The 16,145-nt window shown below is 53.3% G+C and overlaps 1 protein-coding gene across 1 annotated transcript in view; it reads right to left on the minus strand.

The window, feature by feature from the left end:
* Positions 1–16,145, minus strand: part of VANGL2 (VANGL planar cell polarity protein 2) — a 44,672-nt gene that overhangs the window by 16,405 nt on the left and 12,122 nt on the right. The window contains exon 2 of the mRNA XM_005280632.4: positions 8,198–8,411. The gene's annotated coding sequence lies outside the window, so the exon portion shown is untranslated. The remainder of the gene's footprint in view (positions 1–8,197; positions 8,412–16,145) is intronic.

Here is a 16,145-nt window from a genome sequence, read left to right on the forward strand (position 1 = left end):
CTGGGGAAGGGCGGGAGAGAATTAGACTCCCGGAGGGGATCCCCACTGGGTCTCAGATTAACTCCACCCTCCCTAAAAACACCGAGCGCCGAGCCACAGAGAGCCCCGAGGTCTGTCCGAGTCCAGCAGCCTGAACCATCCATGACCAGTGAGAGAGACCAGCAAGGTGGAGAGACAATGGGGAGACGGCCACTACAAACAGCAGGGGCTGCAGAGAAGGCTGCTCTTGAACTGGCTGGGAGATTGCAGGAAAAACCGCTCGCCGACAAGATCTTCCAACACCGCTTCCAAATTCCCTGAGCTGCGCTGTCAGCGGCTTGGCAGAAGCCGATTTCTGTGTGTAATTCTGACATCTCGATCTTTTTAAGCTTATTTTCATCCGTGTCAATGTTCGTGTCAAAAAAATACAACGTTAAGCTTCACTCAAGCTCTCCTGAGTTCTCACTCAGCAAGGGTCTAACTCTGCCGCTCTGTGAACTCCCATGATTCTCAGTGGAAATATTTCCCCCTGGTTTGCGCGCGTGCAGCGAAATGGACGTTTCCCGATAAAAATCGAAGCTTTCCAACACACGACATTTCCAGCAACAAAGCGAGCGACTCCTGGCTGTTTGTTTTCCTCCGACCCCTTTTCTTAGTTAGGAGAAAGCAGCTTTTGTTTATAGAGGGGAAACAAAACGGCTCAATCCCACCAATCCTTCGCCCAGCCCCGGGGAACGAAGCGAAAGGCCCTTGTTAAAAACCTTTCCCCCGCGCCACACCACGTCCAGCTCCGCCCATCTTCCCCCCGACATTAGCCTCGGTAGAAAAGCACGCCCTTATCAAGAGGCATTTTTAAGTCACTGGGTTGGGACCTAGGAGAGTTGGGTTCTATCCCCAGCTCTCTCACTGGTCCCAGTGCGACCCTGGTCAAATCACTCGGTCTCCCCCATTTCAACTAAACCCCTTGGGGGCAGGGTCTAACTCTCACTATGTGTCAGTGCAGCGCCTGGCACAGTGCGGCTCTGGGTGATCGTAATACAGGTAATCATTGATAACACATTCTTAGCAGCTAAAAGAATCTGTTATTGTAAAGAAAATGGCAGGGTCTGATTCTCCCCTCCATTAAGGCCCCTTTACACTACTTTGGCAGGGCAAAGGGAGTGAAAATGAGAATCAGGCTCTGATCATACTAACTCCTAGCAAGAACTGGCATTAACATGTTACGCTTGTTTGAGTTATTTCTCTCAGGGCATTTTCTCTTTTAGCATCAGCTAGAACTCTGAGCTCTCTGCCCCTTTTCTAAACGACACTGAAAGAGGAGCTTTTTCACGCACTGGTTTCGTGTAATTTATGTTTTAATTAATATCCTGATTGTTATTTTAATTGCCAGGAGAGCGCCCAGGGCAGGGACCAACTTACAAATAATGTACTCAACAAGGGCAGCGCTTCAGACCCATCTCAAAGCGGCAAGGCGCTGTTAGAACAAGACACGGCACAGACACGGAACCTCAGATCCAGAAAATCAATGCTGGAGTTTTGGCTTCTGCAAAGAACCACGGGAAAATCTCCTGGGCCTGTTCCCGCAAAAGGTCCAGAGCGTGGAATTCACATTTAAGTCACTGGGAATGGCACAGGGGAAATGCAGTTTGGGCCCATATTTGTAGGCTGTTCAACCCTAGTACCACTATTCTCCATGTTGTGGTAGTACCTAGTAACCACAGCCATGGACCAGAAACACGATCCCGCCCCCAGAAGCTCACGGCCAGGGAACTGCAGCACAGAAAGGCGAAGGGACTGGCTCAAGGGAGTCTGTGGCAGTGCAGGGAACTACACGCAGGTCTCCCAAGTCGCAGAGGAGAACCCAAACCCCTGGCACACCCTTGCAGTGGGAAGAAGCCTTAAAAGGGGTAGAAATGAGTTAGATTCACTTTCGAGTCCTTTTGAGAACCAGGACTTGTGGGGTCTGTTCCTGCCTTGGGAACGGGAGTGTGGTCTAGTGGTCAAAGCAGAGAAGCGTGGGAATCAGAAGACCTGGGCTCTGCCACTGACTGTGTGTGAGAAGCTGGACAGGCCGTGTCACCACCGTGACCTCCGTTTCCTCATGTGTAAAATGGGAGGAGATGGGGGAGAAATAACACAGATCAGCTTCACGGGGCTGAGATGACGCTTCCATTATCAGAGTCTGCGAAATGCCTTGAGATTCAGAGCTAGCCCAGGCTGGAGCAAACGGGGATGGAATGGGTTAGGCATCAAATTCAGATATATATTTTTTAAAGTGTGGGGGGAAGGGAGGGGTGTAACAAAACCATATTAATATAGAATAAACTCTAATAAAGGCTCTCTGTGCTATTGGCCTGGTAGCATAGCGATAGGCTACTCATCTCTAAGGGGGAAAGATCTGGAGTTCAAATCTGGTGGTGCAAGTTAAAATGTCTGAAAAGCACATCCAGGAATTAACACAGCAGAATGGCTGTTCCGAATGAAAGTGACCAAACTAACATGCCGCCCTTCCAAGCCGAGTGCAGCATCGGGAGTGTAGGAGAATAACAATTAGAGGCTAAAATCTGAGATCCATTGATTTCCCTGGAATGAGATCAGTCAATGAGCTAGCTGCTAGATCATTCACTGGTCTCACACCAGTGAAATCCATTCACAGCAGTGGGAATCTTGCCCTAGATTTAAAAAGAATTCTTTCTGAACTAACAATCTGAGGATTTAACGGTAACTAAACAAAGGAATTTAAGCACCATTTTTAGATGCAGGATGGCCCATTCAGTGGATAACATAAGGAACAGGTCATAACAAATGGTATCAGGGCAGACTGGAACCAGTTGTAGGTTGCAGTAAATTGCTTTTGGGGGAAAAAGTTATAGAGCTCCCAAATTGTGCTAGGCACTGAGAACACAGACAGAGACAGGGGTCTCTCTTCTCCAGAGAGGCTACAATCTGCCGAGAGAACACACAGAGCCAAAAGAGAATATGACACATTTTGTCTCCTCTTTCAGTATTTCCTCCCCCCAAGTTCCTGGCCCATTTACGGAGCCTCTCAGGCGTTTGATTCCTGCCCACTTGTGTTCTGATGGTGTCTGTACCCCTTCAGAGGAGGGTGGGTCAATCATTAGGGGAGCTGGGAGCCTCCTCATCACAGGACACTCCAGCACACGTTGGCAAAGCACTCTGCAAGCTTCGGCTGGAAGGCGCTAGAGCAGGACAAGGATGCTAGGAGGGTGTAAAAACAATGAGTTGTGTTACAGACGCACTGAGAGGCGCCAGCCGCGATTGAGGCCGATAACTGGGCGGCTGGCCCATAAAATGAACCTGGGCTGAGCGTTCCCGTCCAGGTGCTCCTCGTCAGGCCAATTAAGAGGGTGGGGTCCTGCCCCGTCTCTTTCCAAGTTACAAACAGCTCGGGGACCTTCTTGTGGTAAGCCCCGCACGTGGTTTGTTTCACAGCCTTCTCCCCGTCACCTTTACAGCCTCGTGCAGCCCGTAGCTACGGTGACGTACAGCCCTTAGCTCCCGTGGCCAGAGGGAAGGTATCTTCCCTCTCTCGCTCCTATGCGCTTCCTTCTGGGTCTTCTCTATCCTCTGCCTCAGGGGCTAATTAGTCTCTTTGCTCTCCCCTGATCACCCCAATCCATCAAGTGGGCACAGCTCTGCTTAATGAGGTCCACTCTTGAGTAACTCACTGGAGTTGCCATGACGGTGGGGCTGAATTCCAGCTTTGTCACGAGGCCCCACCGAGCCAGGCACCGCGCAGAGACATAGCGCAATACAATCCTTGCCCTGAAGATCTCGCCCTCTGAACAGCCAAGACAAAGGGCGCAAAGGGAAACAGAGCTAGCGATCTCTCCAGAGCCGGGACCAGCATGCCAGGTCTCCTGGCGCACTAGCCAATCGGTTACGTTGCCTCCAAACCTACTAGAAAAGAAAAACGACCTTTGATTTGCTAACTGAGCTTTTCAGGCCTGGAACCTTCCTGAACAGAGCCAACAATCCCCACTGCGTCAATGTCACCTCATTTCTCCCACCACTACAACTGCACTTTGGAGGAAAGGGTCTTGCGACATGCCCTGGATAATACTAGCCCAGTGGGAACTGCGTGTGCATCCAGGAGCCCCCTCCCAGGACTAACGGTGAACGCTGCAAAAGAGAATGGACCCCCTAAGGGTGGGAAACTGATTGGGACTTGTAGCTGCTACCCCTCTGCCTAGGGAATAGGCCAAAGATGGACCTTTGCAGAGAGGCTTCTGGGTCCTTTAAGAGGCAGATTGGTGGATAGAGCACTGGACTAGGACTCCGGAGATCTCGTTTCTATTCCCGGCTCTGCCACTGGCCTGCTGGGTGACCTTGGACATGGCCCTTCCTTGCCCTGTGCCTCAGTTTCCCCAGCTGTAAGAACAGAGCTCATGACACCTCCTTTGTTAGAGCACGTGGAGAGCTACTGATGAAAAGTGCTCTATGAAAGCTAGGGATTATCACTAAAGGAACCGTCTCCGTCCCCTATGACCTGACACCAGGGGGGGCTAGTCACAACCCTTCCATCCACACTGGGTGCCATGTTAGCCTGCTAAAAGGGTGGGGAGCACAGGCAAGCCAGTGTGGGGGAGTCACGCAGCTGGGGTGAAGAAGTCCTGGCCCTGGGGGAAGGGGAAGTGGAAAGCTGCTCGGACCCCACCCCAAGCTGCCTGTGCAGTGCAGTGAATGTGCTTGCATGACTTGCATGACTCTCGACTGCTTTTTAATTACACAGCAGCATCCGTTACTACGCCAGGCCTCCAGGTATGGATCACATGATCCAGCCAGCTGCTTGCCCCGAACACCCGCACACCCCTCGTTCTTCAGGAGGGCGGGGTGTCGCAGACCACGCTCCCCCTGCAGCTAGGAAGGGAGGGCACATCAGCACTGTGACTTTCACCACATGCTGCGGAAACCTCCCCCACCCACCCTGACGAGGTAATCTGACCTTGCACCCATGGAGGGTTTGATGAGCACCGAGAGGGGTGTGAAAAAAGTTACCACGGCGTCGTCAGAGCACCAGGCTGCAGAGGCAACGACCCTTCGCGCTTACAGCTCCCGCTGCCCGAGGATCTCAAAGCGCTTCCCAAGTTAGTTAGAAGGGTGGCTTGACGTGTCATAAGGTGCTGGCAAAGAAACAGACCCACCCCACCCAACCTGAGGAACCAACATCTGATGTAGTGGGGGGTGTTCTCCCTGGCACAGCGGGGTTACTTACTCCTTTGGGGGTGCGATTGCCCCCTTGAGTTTCAGTCCCTGAGGTCTCCTCCAAAACTCAAGTCTAAACTCTGCGTGTAGGTCAGATCCCAGCTACTCCAGCTTAGCTGCACTGCATGGGGAAGCCACACTGGTCTCAGCTAAGGAGTGACTCCAAACTGATCTAGGTAAACCAGTGCATCCTTCCTGGAGAAGGAGGGTGGTTCCCCATGTCCCAGGCTAACTCCCTATGTGACTGTGGCCAAGATGTTTAGGGCCAGAGAATTTTAAAGGTATTTAGGTGCCAAAAGATGCAGATAGGAATTTCCAAAAGCAAAATCAACAGGAGTGCGGTGCCTAGGCCAGAGCCAGGACCCCGGACTCCGGGGTTCCATTCCTGGCTGTTGGAGACCAGGGTTATCTACCACTTACCCTGTTCTGAACTCTAGAGCAGCGGCTCTCAACCTTTCCAGACGACGGTCCCCCTTTCAGGAGTCTGATTTGTCTTGCGTACCCCCAGGTTTCACCTCCCTTAAAAACGACTTGCTTACAAAATCAGCCCTAAAAAGACAGCCGTGTGACAGCTCCCTGTGACTGAACAATTGCTGACGTTCTCCCTTTTACCATCTAATTATCACGTAAATCGATTGGGATATAAATCTTGTACTTACATTTCAATGCATAGCACACAGAGCAGTCTAACCGAGTCATTGTCTGTATGACATTTTAGTCTGTACTGATGTTGCTAGTGCTTTTTAATGTCGCTTGTTTTAAAACTCAGCAAATATCTAGATAAGTTGATGCACCCTCTGGAAGACCTCGGTGTACCCCTGCTCCAGACCAAACTCTGCTCTCGGAGCCAGGCATGCAACCGACGAGTCCCGAGGTCCTGTTCCCCTGCTTACACCCTTTCTGTCCCACTCTCTCCTCCCCACAAGCTGAGCCCCGAACCCAGGAGTCCTGGTTCATGCGGATTTGGATCTGCATGCAAAGGCATGACAGAACGCTATCAGCCTGCAGAAGGAACAAGGCCAGGTGTTAGCAGAAGTTCTCTGCTACTCCTGGATTTCCAGTTTATGTAAGATCCCGGCCCAGGCCTGAGTTTAAGGCCAAAGGGGTGGCGATGGTGCGGAAATCAGCCAGCCAAGCGGCCTCAACGTACACGGGAGCAGGAAGGGTGGAAACGTGGGGTGGGGGACCCCCAGCTTGGCTTTTCCGTGTTCGTATCCTTGAGGTTTAATGGGGCATAGAGGGTGGTTTTGAGGAGGGGAGACAGAAACAGCGAGGGGATCTCCACCCTGGAAGATGGAAGGGGGGGCACAGATGGGAGAGGACAGCCCCACTGCAAGAGGGTGTTTGAGTCAGAACCTGGAGCCATTCAAGGTGATAAAGAACTGCCCGGCCCGAAGTTGTTGCAAAATCCAGTCAAATCGTTCCTCACAAATCCTCCCCAGAAACGAGCTCTCGGGCTCCCAGAGAGCCCCCCGGCGGGTGACAGGCTTGCTTGCCCCACGTGAGTGAGCATTGCTGGATTGAAACCCCACACACCAAGGGCAGTTGCTTGATTCAAGCAGGGAGAGGGTGTCATGGCAGATTTCAGACCGTAAATCCAACCCCAGACCTCCCCCCCATTCAGGGCAAGCAGTAATCAGACCCCCCAGCCCTGTCCCCCACTATTCAGACCCCAACTTCGTCCCCCGCAAAAATCCTCCTTAAATTCTGGGGTAGGCGATACCCTACCACGGCTTCCCCCACCCCCACGAACCCAGTTTTCCTGCGGCAGTGGGTAAGAGAGAAACCGGGCTCAGGGCTGGGGGCAGCAGGGCACAGAGAGACGAGTTACCAAGGAAATGCCATTTCAGTCAAATAAAACCCAAAATGTCTTTTGGCCTCTCCCAAGGCCCCTCTGCTTTGGCTGGGGGGGGACGGGACGGGGGGAGTCTTTTGTCCCAGATGCTGGATTCTCTCACATTTATCACTATGGAAACAAAAGCCCCCCCACCCCGGTTGTCTAGGAGATGGCATGGAGGCCGGGGAGCTTGGTGTCCCAAGCGGTGGGGGAAGGAGGGGGAGGAAACACAAGCAGAAAGAGGGAGGGCCTGACCCCCTCCCCCCATGTCCCCCTTTTGGGGCTTTGTCTGAAAGGAGGAATCGGATTTCTGCAGGGAACAATAGGGGCGCAGGGCCGAGGCCGGCGGAGAAGCAGCCCTCCCCACGCAGGGGACGCCTGCGTCACCGGCCTATTGACTAGTGCCAGTAGATTTACGCCGGGGCCGTGTTCCCTGCTGTCTGTTCCCAACGCCAGCGGGGCCTGCAGCGAGACAGCCCCCCGCACCCCCTGCCAACAGCGCCAGACCTGCGCATGCCCCCTTGCACGCAGCCCCCCCGAGCCACACGCATGTGCAACTGCACACGTGAATGCATCCTCTCACATATGCACCCCCTGCTCACACAGGCATGCAGACCTACACCCAGACTCACCCGTGCATCCCCCCATGCATTCTGCAGGCATCCCCCCATGCCCCGGGACCCAGACTCGCACGTCCACCCCCTTGCACTAACCTTGTCATAGCCCCACCTGCACGCCCCACCCTTAGTGCATGCCTGCACATGGATTCACACGCATGCACATGGATTCCCCCATTCGCACACCCACTCTCATTAAGCCACCACCTCCATCCCCCGCCTTTGCACACCTCCCCAGGCACGTCTGCACATGTACATACCCTCAGACATGCATGCACCCCAGGCTCCCTAGATTTTCACCCCCACACGCCAGTGCAAACTGAGCCCCATCCCCCTCCCCATGGCTCCCAGCTGAGATGTCACCACAGACATCAGTGACACTCGCCCAGCTGGGAGTTAAAGACAAATCCTGGGTAGGGACCAGTTGCAGCTCCCTTTAAAGAAGGAGCCAGGGGAGACACGCCAGAGCCGAGGAAGGGGAAGGCCACCCGCTTTCTGAACCCAGGAGCCCTGCCCCGCCCGCATGGAGGGAACTCACCGACACAGTGGCGCAGTGGGAGGGGGGTGGGCACCGCGACAGAGAAGGGTCCTGTCCCCCCCGGTCTGATCAGTCGCCGAGACGCCGGTGCATCCCGATCCCGTGAAAGAAACCGGTGGGCAGATGCCGATCCCGCTTGGTCCGGCCGGCTGCGGGACTCCGCATCTGGAGCAGCTCAGGCACTGGGCTTCTGCTCCGGGGTCCCGCCGGGAAGCTGCAGGAAAGCCAGAGAGAAAGGGAATCAGCAGACGAAGGCCCTCCTGCAGCCAATACGACACCGGGGTAACCCGGCCAGGCCCGGCCTGGAGACCGAGCATGGATCCACAGAACTTCCCCTGTCATACAAACACTGCTTTAGCCCTGCCCAGCTCCAATGTCCACCAGCGCTGGGACTGAGACCCAGCAAACTCATTGCAGGTAAGCCACCAAACCACCAGCTGATGATGGGAAGATATTCAAGGAACGGGCAGTCAGGCGTAGAGGCAAAAGGCTGCACCGACGCCCCGATACCAATGCCCTGAGTCCCCCCAGCTCCCTCTGTCCTAATGAGCCTGCCAGACTCGTTAAGCTCAGAGTCCGCAAACTGTCCCACGCTGTTTAAGAAACGCCTTCCAAGGGCGAAGCCAAGGTTTTGCAGAACCGACCGCTAATTCCGGACGTCCAACCCCACACCTGGGCAACGGGCTCCCGCGGGACTGGAGCACTAGGTGGCAGGTTAGGTGCCCGAAATGACGGGCCACTTCCTCAGCTCCTGCCAGCTCCATCAGCAGCCCCTGAGCCAGCCAGCATGAGAGCAGGTCAAAACGTGTCTTCCCACCAACCTGGACTCGTTTGTGGTTGCCAAAACGTAGCCTCAAAATGAAACACGTTGGCTAGGTCGGAAACTAAACAAAAAGGGTTCATTTCTCCTCTTTTAGGAGAGGGCTTCCGTGGGGAAGGGGGGGGGGGAATAAAGCCGAGGGATGAAAAACAAAACCAAGGACATCTTTCTCTTTCTGTATTTATTTGGCAGAAACATGCACCGTTTTCCAACCAGCCCGAGCCATCATCAAAGGCCTTTCCTCCCCACAGAGGCTGCACCTAACTCCGCTGGTACCCGTAGAGCCGTACAAGCCCTTGACCACGATACGAGTGCCAACCTGGCGTACGGGTGCAATTCATCGCGTGTCTAAAAAAGCCAAAATATGGCTGATAACGTCCAAACCGGGATGGTAACAGCCAGGGAACCCCCACGAGATTCAACCTGGGGGCAGTCGGAACAAAACGCGCTCTCAGCCTTGCTTGTGGTTGTTTCCATCATTTCACGCTGACTCAGCAGACAGTCGAGCCATCCGAGTGACAAGCCTGGAATCCGATTATATAAAGACGCTTATCCTGGTGTCGCGATTCCCACACAGCAAGGAGAACCAGGCCTCATGGGCACAGTTATACCGGTAGCCTAGGCCAGTCATTGCTCCTCTTGTGGACAATGCTTTCGCCAGTGGAGTTATTCCAGCTCCCCCGACCCCACATAAGATAGACACCTGGTAAAATGTCCTACCCAGCTCTAATCCCCACCCCTGTAAGATCAGGGGAAGTGGACGGTAGTGTAAAATCATAGCAACATAGGGCCGGATGGGACCTTGAGTCCAGCCCCCCCGGGCCCTGAGGCCGGGCCAAGTAAACCTAGACCATCCCTGATGGGTGTTTGTCCAACTGGTTCTTTAAAAATCTCCAGTGATGGAGATGCCACAACTTCCCTTGGAAGCTTGTTCCAGAGTTTAGCTACCCTGAGAGTTTGAAAGTTTTTCCTAATATCTCACCTACACCTCCCTTGCTGCGGATTAAGCCCATTGCTTCTTGTCCTACCTCCAGTGGCCACGGAGAACCATCGATCCCTATTCCCTGTATAACACATTTGAAGGTTTAGCAGGTCCCCACTCAGTCTTCTTTTCTCAAGACTAAACCAGCCCAGATTTTTTTAAACTTTTCCTCCTAGGTCCGGTTTTCTAAACCTCTGACCATTTTTGTTGCTCTCCTCTGGACTCTCTCCAGTTTGTCCCCATCTTTCCTGAAGTCTGGTACCCAGAACTGGTGTGAGCTTGTTAGTTCTCAAGACAGTTCTCCCAAAACCTCCTCGGCCACAAGCGTTTCAATCCAGACCCTGCAGCTGCACAACCCCAACCCCAAATCCAGTTTAAATACTTGAAATGCAGCCCATGTTTGCCAGAGCTGGGCCCACACCTAGTCTTGGGGAGACAGTGATGCCTAATGATAGTGCACGGAGGACTCCGGGGTTCCATTCCAGGCTCCGCCACTGGCCTCTTTGGTGACCTTGGGCAAGTCACTTCACTGCCCCGTGCTTCGGTTTCCCCACCTGTAAAATGAGGATAATGATAGCAACCGCCTTTGTAACATGCCTGGAGATCTATGGATGAAAAGCATGAGAGAAGAGCTAGGGATGGGCCAAAGTCTTGCTTTGAATTTCAGGTTCATTCGAACTGAGAAACACAAAGGGCAAGGACCCGGCCAAGGCAAACCCACTAACTTCCACATCACGCTGCTACGGTTCAAAATAACACCCGGAAAGAGGGACTTGGACGACGCCAGGTTCGAAGAAGTTCTTTCTGTTCTGCTGGTGCCCAGACGCCCTCACTGAGATGAGACCGCTGGGCGCGCCACATACATAGGCTGAGACAGCGCCTGCCCTGAAGAGCTCACCAGTGAAACGGGCAAGCCAGGATCATTCTCCCACGTGTACTGATGAGGAAATGAAGTAGAGGCATTGCTGAGAAGCAGTGGCCCAGCTGGGAACCGAGTGCAGATCTTCCCCATCCCCGGCCAGCGTCTTAACCTCAAAGCCACTTAACAACCCCCTCCCTGCAGCTTGCCCATGACGCACTCCGAGCTGCATTTTGCAGGAACAGGCAGCAAGATAAACACCCTGCCAAGTGCCAGACGGAGAGGTGAACATGGGTCTGCAGCAAGCAAACCGCAGGCCTCGTTCACGGCTCTGGTTCACAGCCAGGCCACATGAACGCTGCAGCAGATTAGCACTGGAGTTAAGGGACTCGATTGCCTGGTGGGGTTGGGAGTTTGCAGCTGCTCTCACGCCCCAATACCCAACGTGCTGGCTCGGCCACATGCAATCCCCCCCCTGCTCCTTTGGGCCAGGCCCAGCGCCAGCAGGAAACCCGGCCAGCGGCTTGTAGCATAGCTCAGCGGATCTGCTCTGGCGAGAGAGGGAAGAACCCCTCCCCATCCCTGATCTCTCCCACCCCCTGAAGTCACGATTCAAAGGCTGACCCCTGCTAGTTTAGATGTTAGCCACTGACTGAGAAAAAAAGGGGAGCAGGCGAGGATCCCCACTGCTTCCTGGTCATTCGTTGCATTTAAAGGGGAGGTCAATATTAGGGGCTCTGAATCTTGAGTCCCCTTTAAACTGTCAAGGGGCCTAAAGGTGAGTGCCCCAGTAACTGATGCCCACTTTACGGCCCCTAGATAGGGCCTGCTGCTGCTGACGGGCAGTGTTGGTAGAACCCATGCGGAGCCTTTGCCAGCGGCGGGCATCCTCACCGCAAGAGGCAGTATGGGGCAAACAAGGCGCTGCACTGTGGATAGCATCCCAGCCCCCATCTGGTCCCCCTGCCCCAAGATCTAGTGGTTACAAAAACCAGGCTGGGTGAATAGGAGATAAAGCTCCTCCCACCTGACAAATCTTCACCGCCCTGCTGCAGAGCCCCTCATTGCTAATTATTATTCCTCGTTAGCCCTGGCAAAAATGAGCTGGATTCTTATCCCGCCCCCATGGACCAGGAAAATCCCAGTTACAGACGTGGTGTTACTGGAAGAGGCTTAGGTTGCAAGGGTGGGTCCTAAGAGGTCACTTTGAGCTTCTCGCTGGAATCTGTAGCCCAGGATGTTAAGGCAGGAAGGGGAAAAATAATCATTCACCTCGCAAGCTAATCGCCTAACGTGAGCCCGCGCCCACGCTCACTCCAAGAAAAGGGCAACAAAACCGATTAGGCGTATGGAACGGGTTCCATATGAGAAGAGATTAATAAGACAGGGACTTTTCAGCTTGGAAAAGAGAAGACTAAGGGGGGGATATGATTGAGGTCTATACAGTGACGAGGGGTGTGGAGAAAGTAAATCAGGAAGTGTTATTTACTCCTTCTCAGAACACAAGAACTCGGGGGTCACCCAATGAAATTAATAGGCAGCAGGTTTAAAACAAATAAAAGGAAGTATTTCTTCCCCCAATGCACAGTCAACCTGTGGAACTCCTTGCCAGAGGATGTTGAGAAGGCCAAGACCATAACAAGGTTCAAAAAGGAACTAGATAAATTCATGGAGGACAGGTCCATCAATGGCTATTAGCCAGGATGGGCAGGGATGGTGTCCCTAGCCTCTGTTTGCCAGAAGCTGGGAATGAGCGACGGGGAATGGATCACTTAATGATTCCCTGTTCTGTTCATTCCCTCTGGGGCACCTGGCACTGGCCACTGTCGGAAGACAGGACACTGGGCTAAATGGACCTTTGGTCTGACCCAGTGTGGCCGTTCTTATGTTCAAGGAACGAAACACATATTTGTGCTCTTCAGGAGCCCAGGAAAGAAGTGTCTAGCGGTGCGCAAGCAGGACTGGGCATCAGGACACCTGGGTTCCATTCCTGCAACTGCTGTGTGCCCTTAAGCCAGGCAGACATCTGCATGCCTCCCTTCCTTCGTCTATACATGGAGAATAATACTGACTCAGGGCTTGAAAACAAGCCCTTCCTCAGTAGCAAGGAAGTCGCTTCTCCCCCGATCAGCAGGGAGGCCCATGCCAATGATTTCTACAGAATTTAAACTTCAGCAGCAACCACAGAAACTTTCCAGCCCTTCCAGCCGCGAAGAACGTCACCTGCCAAACGGGGCCCAGTGCAGCGCTAGAAAGAAAAGTTTCAGCTGTTCAGACAAAAATGACTGCAGAAGGGCCAAGATTTCCAAAAGCCAGGGGTGTCCGGAGCCCAATTTAAGATGCTTTAAAGGAGCATGATTTTCAGAGCATGGATGCTTGGTACTTTCTGAGCATTTAAGGCGTCTCCAATTGGGCACCCCCCCAAAAAAAATGTTAGCCATCCAAAATTACTACTTATTTTGGAAAATCTCAGCTAAGGTTTTCCGAGGCAGGAGCTGAAAGTTAGGGGAAATGAGACGAGCACAGCTAATCGAGTATAATTTAGCTATTCCAGCATGCACACATGTCCTGGAATAAAATCACTTTCATTGCAGAACAGTGTCCACACACAAAACAGCTTATTCTGCAATAGTGATGCTGGTCAATTTCTCCACGTAGACCACCCTGGACTTCTAAATCGTGCTCCTGCAGGCTGCACTCACAGACATCGATAAGAGTGGGTGCTCACTACATTTCAAAGCCAGGCTGCTGATTTAGGAGCCGATGTACGGAGTCAGCGGTGGGATTTGTCGAAATGACTTCAGAGCATAGGTCGCGATGAAAGTCAGTGGGACTCGTGCATCTAGATCACTGCCGCGCCCTTGAAAAATTTCACTGTTAGGAGCCTAACGTTAGGTTCCCTCTTTTTGAAAATCTTGGCCCAGGTGTTGTCATTATTCGGGTCCGGATACACTGCAAACAAACCCCGTGGCAGCAACTCTCAGAGCCGGGGCTAGCACCGCGAGGCTAAACATAGCAGAGGAGATCTTCCCACTCAACTCCGAGCCCTCCCCCATCACCCAGTTTCCAAGCCCGGGATCCAGCCCCCATCCGAACAGCTACGATCTTATTTTTAGCCCCGTAGCCCAAGCCCCACGAGCCTGAGTCAATTGCCCCAGGCTCGGAGACGCAGCGTCACAGGCTTTTGTTCACAGTGTAGACGCGTAGTTATAAGGGTCTAACCCAACTCAAGACGCAAGGAGCTTTCCCAAGAGATGGCAGGAGTCACGCAGCCAAGAGATCTGCTGGGAACGGGAGCAGGTGACGACAGCCTCGGCCCAAGGATATGGACACAGGAGACCAGCCAGCCGATGAGCAGAAATGAGACCCAGCCCAATGACGGGAAGCTCAAACTGCATCCATTCAAACTGGAGTCAAGGCACAAACATTAACCAGGGAGGGAATTAACCAGGGAAGCTGGATTTTTGGGCTTGAACTCCAGATGGGACGCCTTTCTAAGAGAGATGCGTGACTCGCACGGCGGTTCCCAGCAGTCTCCTGGACGTTTGCTGAATTAAGTTGAAGCATCCTACGAGTTTGTTGTATTACGTATTATTGGGGGATCGTGCAGAACGTCTCTGGGGAGCAGACAACGAAGGTAAACCCTGGGAAGCATTAAGAGTATCACAGAACTCTTTGAAACAGTGCCAGACCAGAGTGAACTTTGGGTTCAGTGGAAATCCCCAGGGGGAGGTGAACGCAGATGCACCCTCCCTTCTCCGGCCGTCCAAAAACCCAGCCTTGTGAAGCTACGCCCTGAGCAGAGACCTGTTGTCGAATAATCACCTGCTCCTGGAATCTCTAGATCAAAGGGCCCAGCTGGATAAAGACCAGGCTGATTTATTCATGCAGCCAAACCTATTATGTACTTGTAACCGCAGGGAAACCCTGGGTGAGGTTTGAAGGACTGACCCTTCCCAGAGCCCTTGCTGGAGCTGGGGGAAGATCTCTGCTAAGTTTATTAACATGCGGGTGTGTTCTTTTATTGTGTCTTCTCTGTAGGGCTTTCACCTTAAAAATAAATGTGTTTGCTAAGGGCAGGGCGCCTTACCACTGTGGCGCTTACACTGAGAAAGCAAAGCGAGCAGGCTGGCTCACAGTGCAGGCAGGGAGCTGTGCATCCCGGAAATACCCCGGTCGGGGGGACCACACGTCTCCGCCCAGAGGGGTGACGGCCGAGGAGCCAGGAGTCTAGAAGTGGGTGTCCTTGCTGGACGATGAGGGGGGAATACAGGTGCTGCAGCCCTGGCTGTGACATAGGCACTGGTCCAGCCAGCGGTTATGGGCTTGATGCAGAAAACACCGGGTGGGTTCTCTGGCCTGTGGGATGCAGGCGGTCAGACTAGATGATCACAATGGTCCCTTTGCGTCTTGATCTGGACCTGGGGACCAGCCAGAGCAGACCCAGCTGTCCCTGAAGAAGTTACCTCCACGAAAAGGGGAGGCTGCAGAGACCCGCAACTGCCACTGAGCCCAGAGAGAGAAAACTTGCTCCGAAGAGCGGGACCAAAGCCAGATGAGTTGGGGGCGGAGGGGGTGGAAATCAATCCATCACTTTTGCAAGGTCTGTTTGTAAATAAAGAAGCCAGCTGGCATTTCCCTGCTGGTCTCCCATCTTCCCACCTCAGCACCTGCCCCCCTCCTGGCTGGCTTCCACCAACACACACACTGGCCATCACAGCGTGTGTCACGGGGGAGTAACGCAGAACCAGCGAGGAGGCGCACGGGAGGGCAGCGTCTGCCACTTGTCCCAGCACAAGACCTTGAGGGGCTGTCAGCTGGGACTGGCCTGGCTCCTTCAGCATTTCAGGGATACCGGGGATGGGGAAAAAAAATGCCCATAGGGTTGGATCTAATTATTCGTGTGTTCCCCCCCCCAGTATTTATAAAAGTTAAAAATCTTTCCCCACTGGAAATCGCAGCCCAACAGCACTGGGGTCCAGGGATGAGCTAGAAACGTCTGCAGTATTTACAGCGTCTATGCTTGGCACGGGGGATTTTCGCCCCAAGAAGGAAGGGCTCCGTAAGCTAGTGGACAAAGGCAGAACAAGAACCAGTGGCACCAAGTTAAAGCCAGACAAATTCCAATTCGAAATAAGGCCCAGATTTTTTTTTTTTTTTAAAACAGCAAGAGTGATTAACCACTGGAACAAACCGCCACAGGAAGTGGTGGTGGTGGTGGTGGGGGGGTCTCCATCTCTTCAGAGCTTCAGCTCTAGCCCAGATGCCTGTCTGGAAGAGATGGTTA

This window comes from Chrysemys picta, chromosome 20 (genome assembly GCF_011386835.1).
Source record: "Chrysemys picta bellii isolate R12L10 chromosome 20, ASM1138683v2, whole genome shotgun sequence".
Taxonomy (NCBI): Eukaryota; Metazoa; Chordata; order Testudines; family Emydidae; genus Chrysemys; species Chrysemys picta.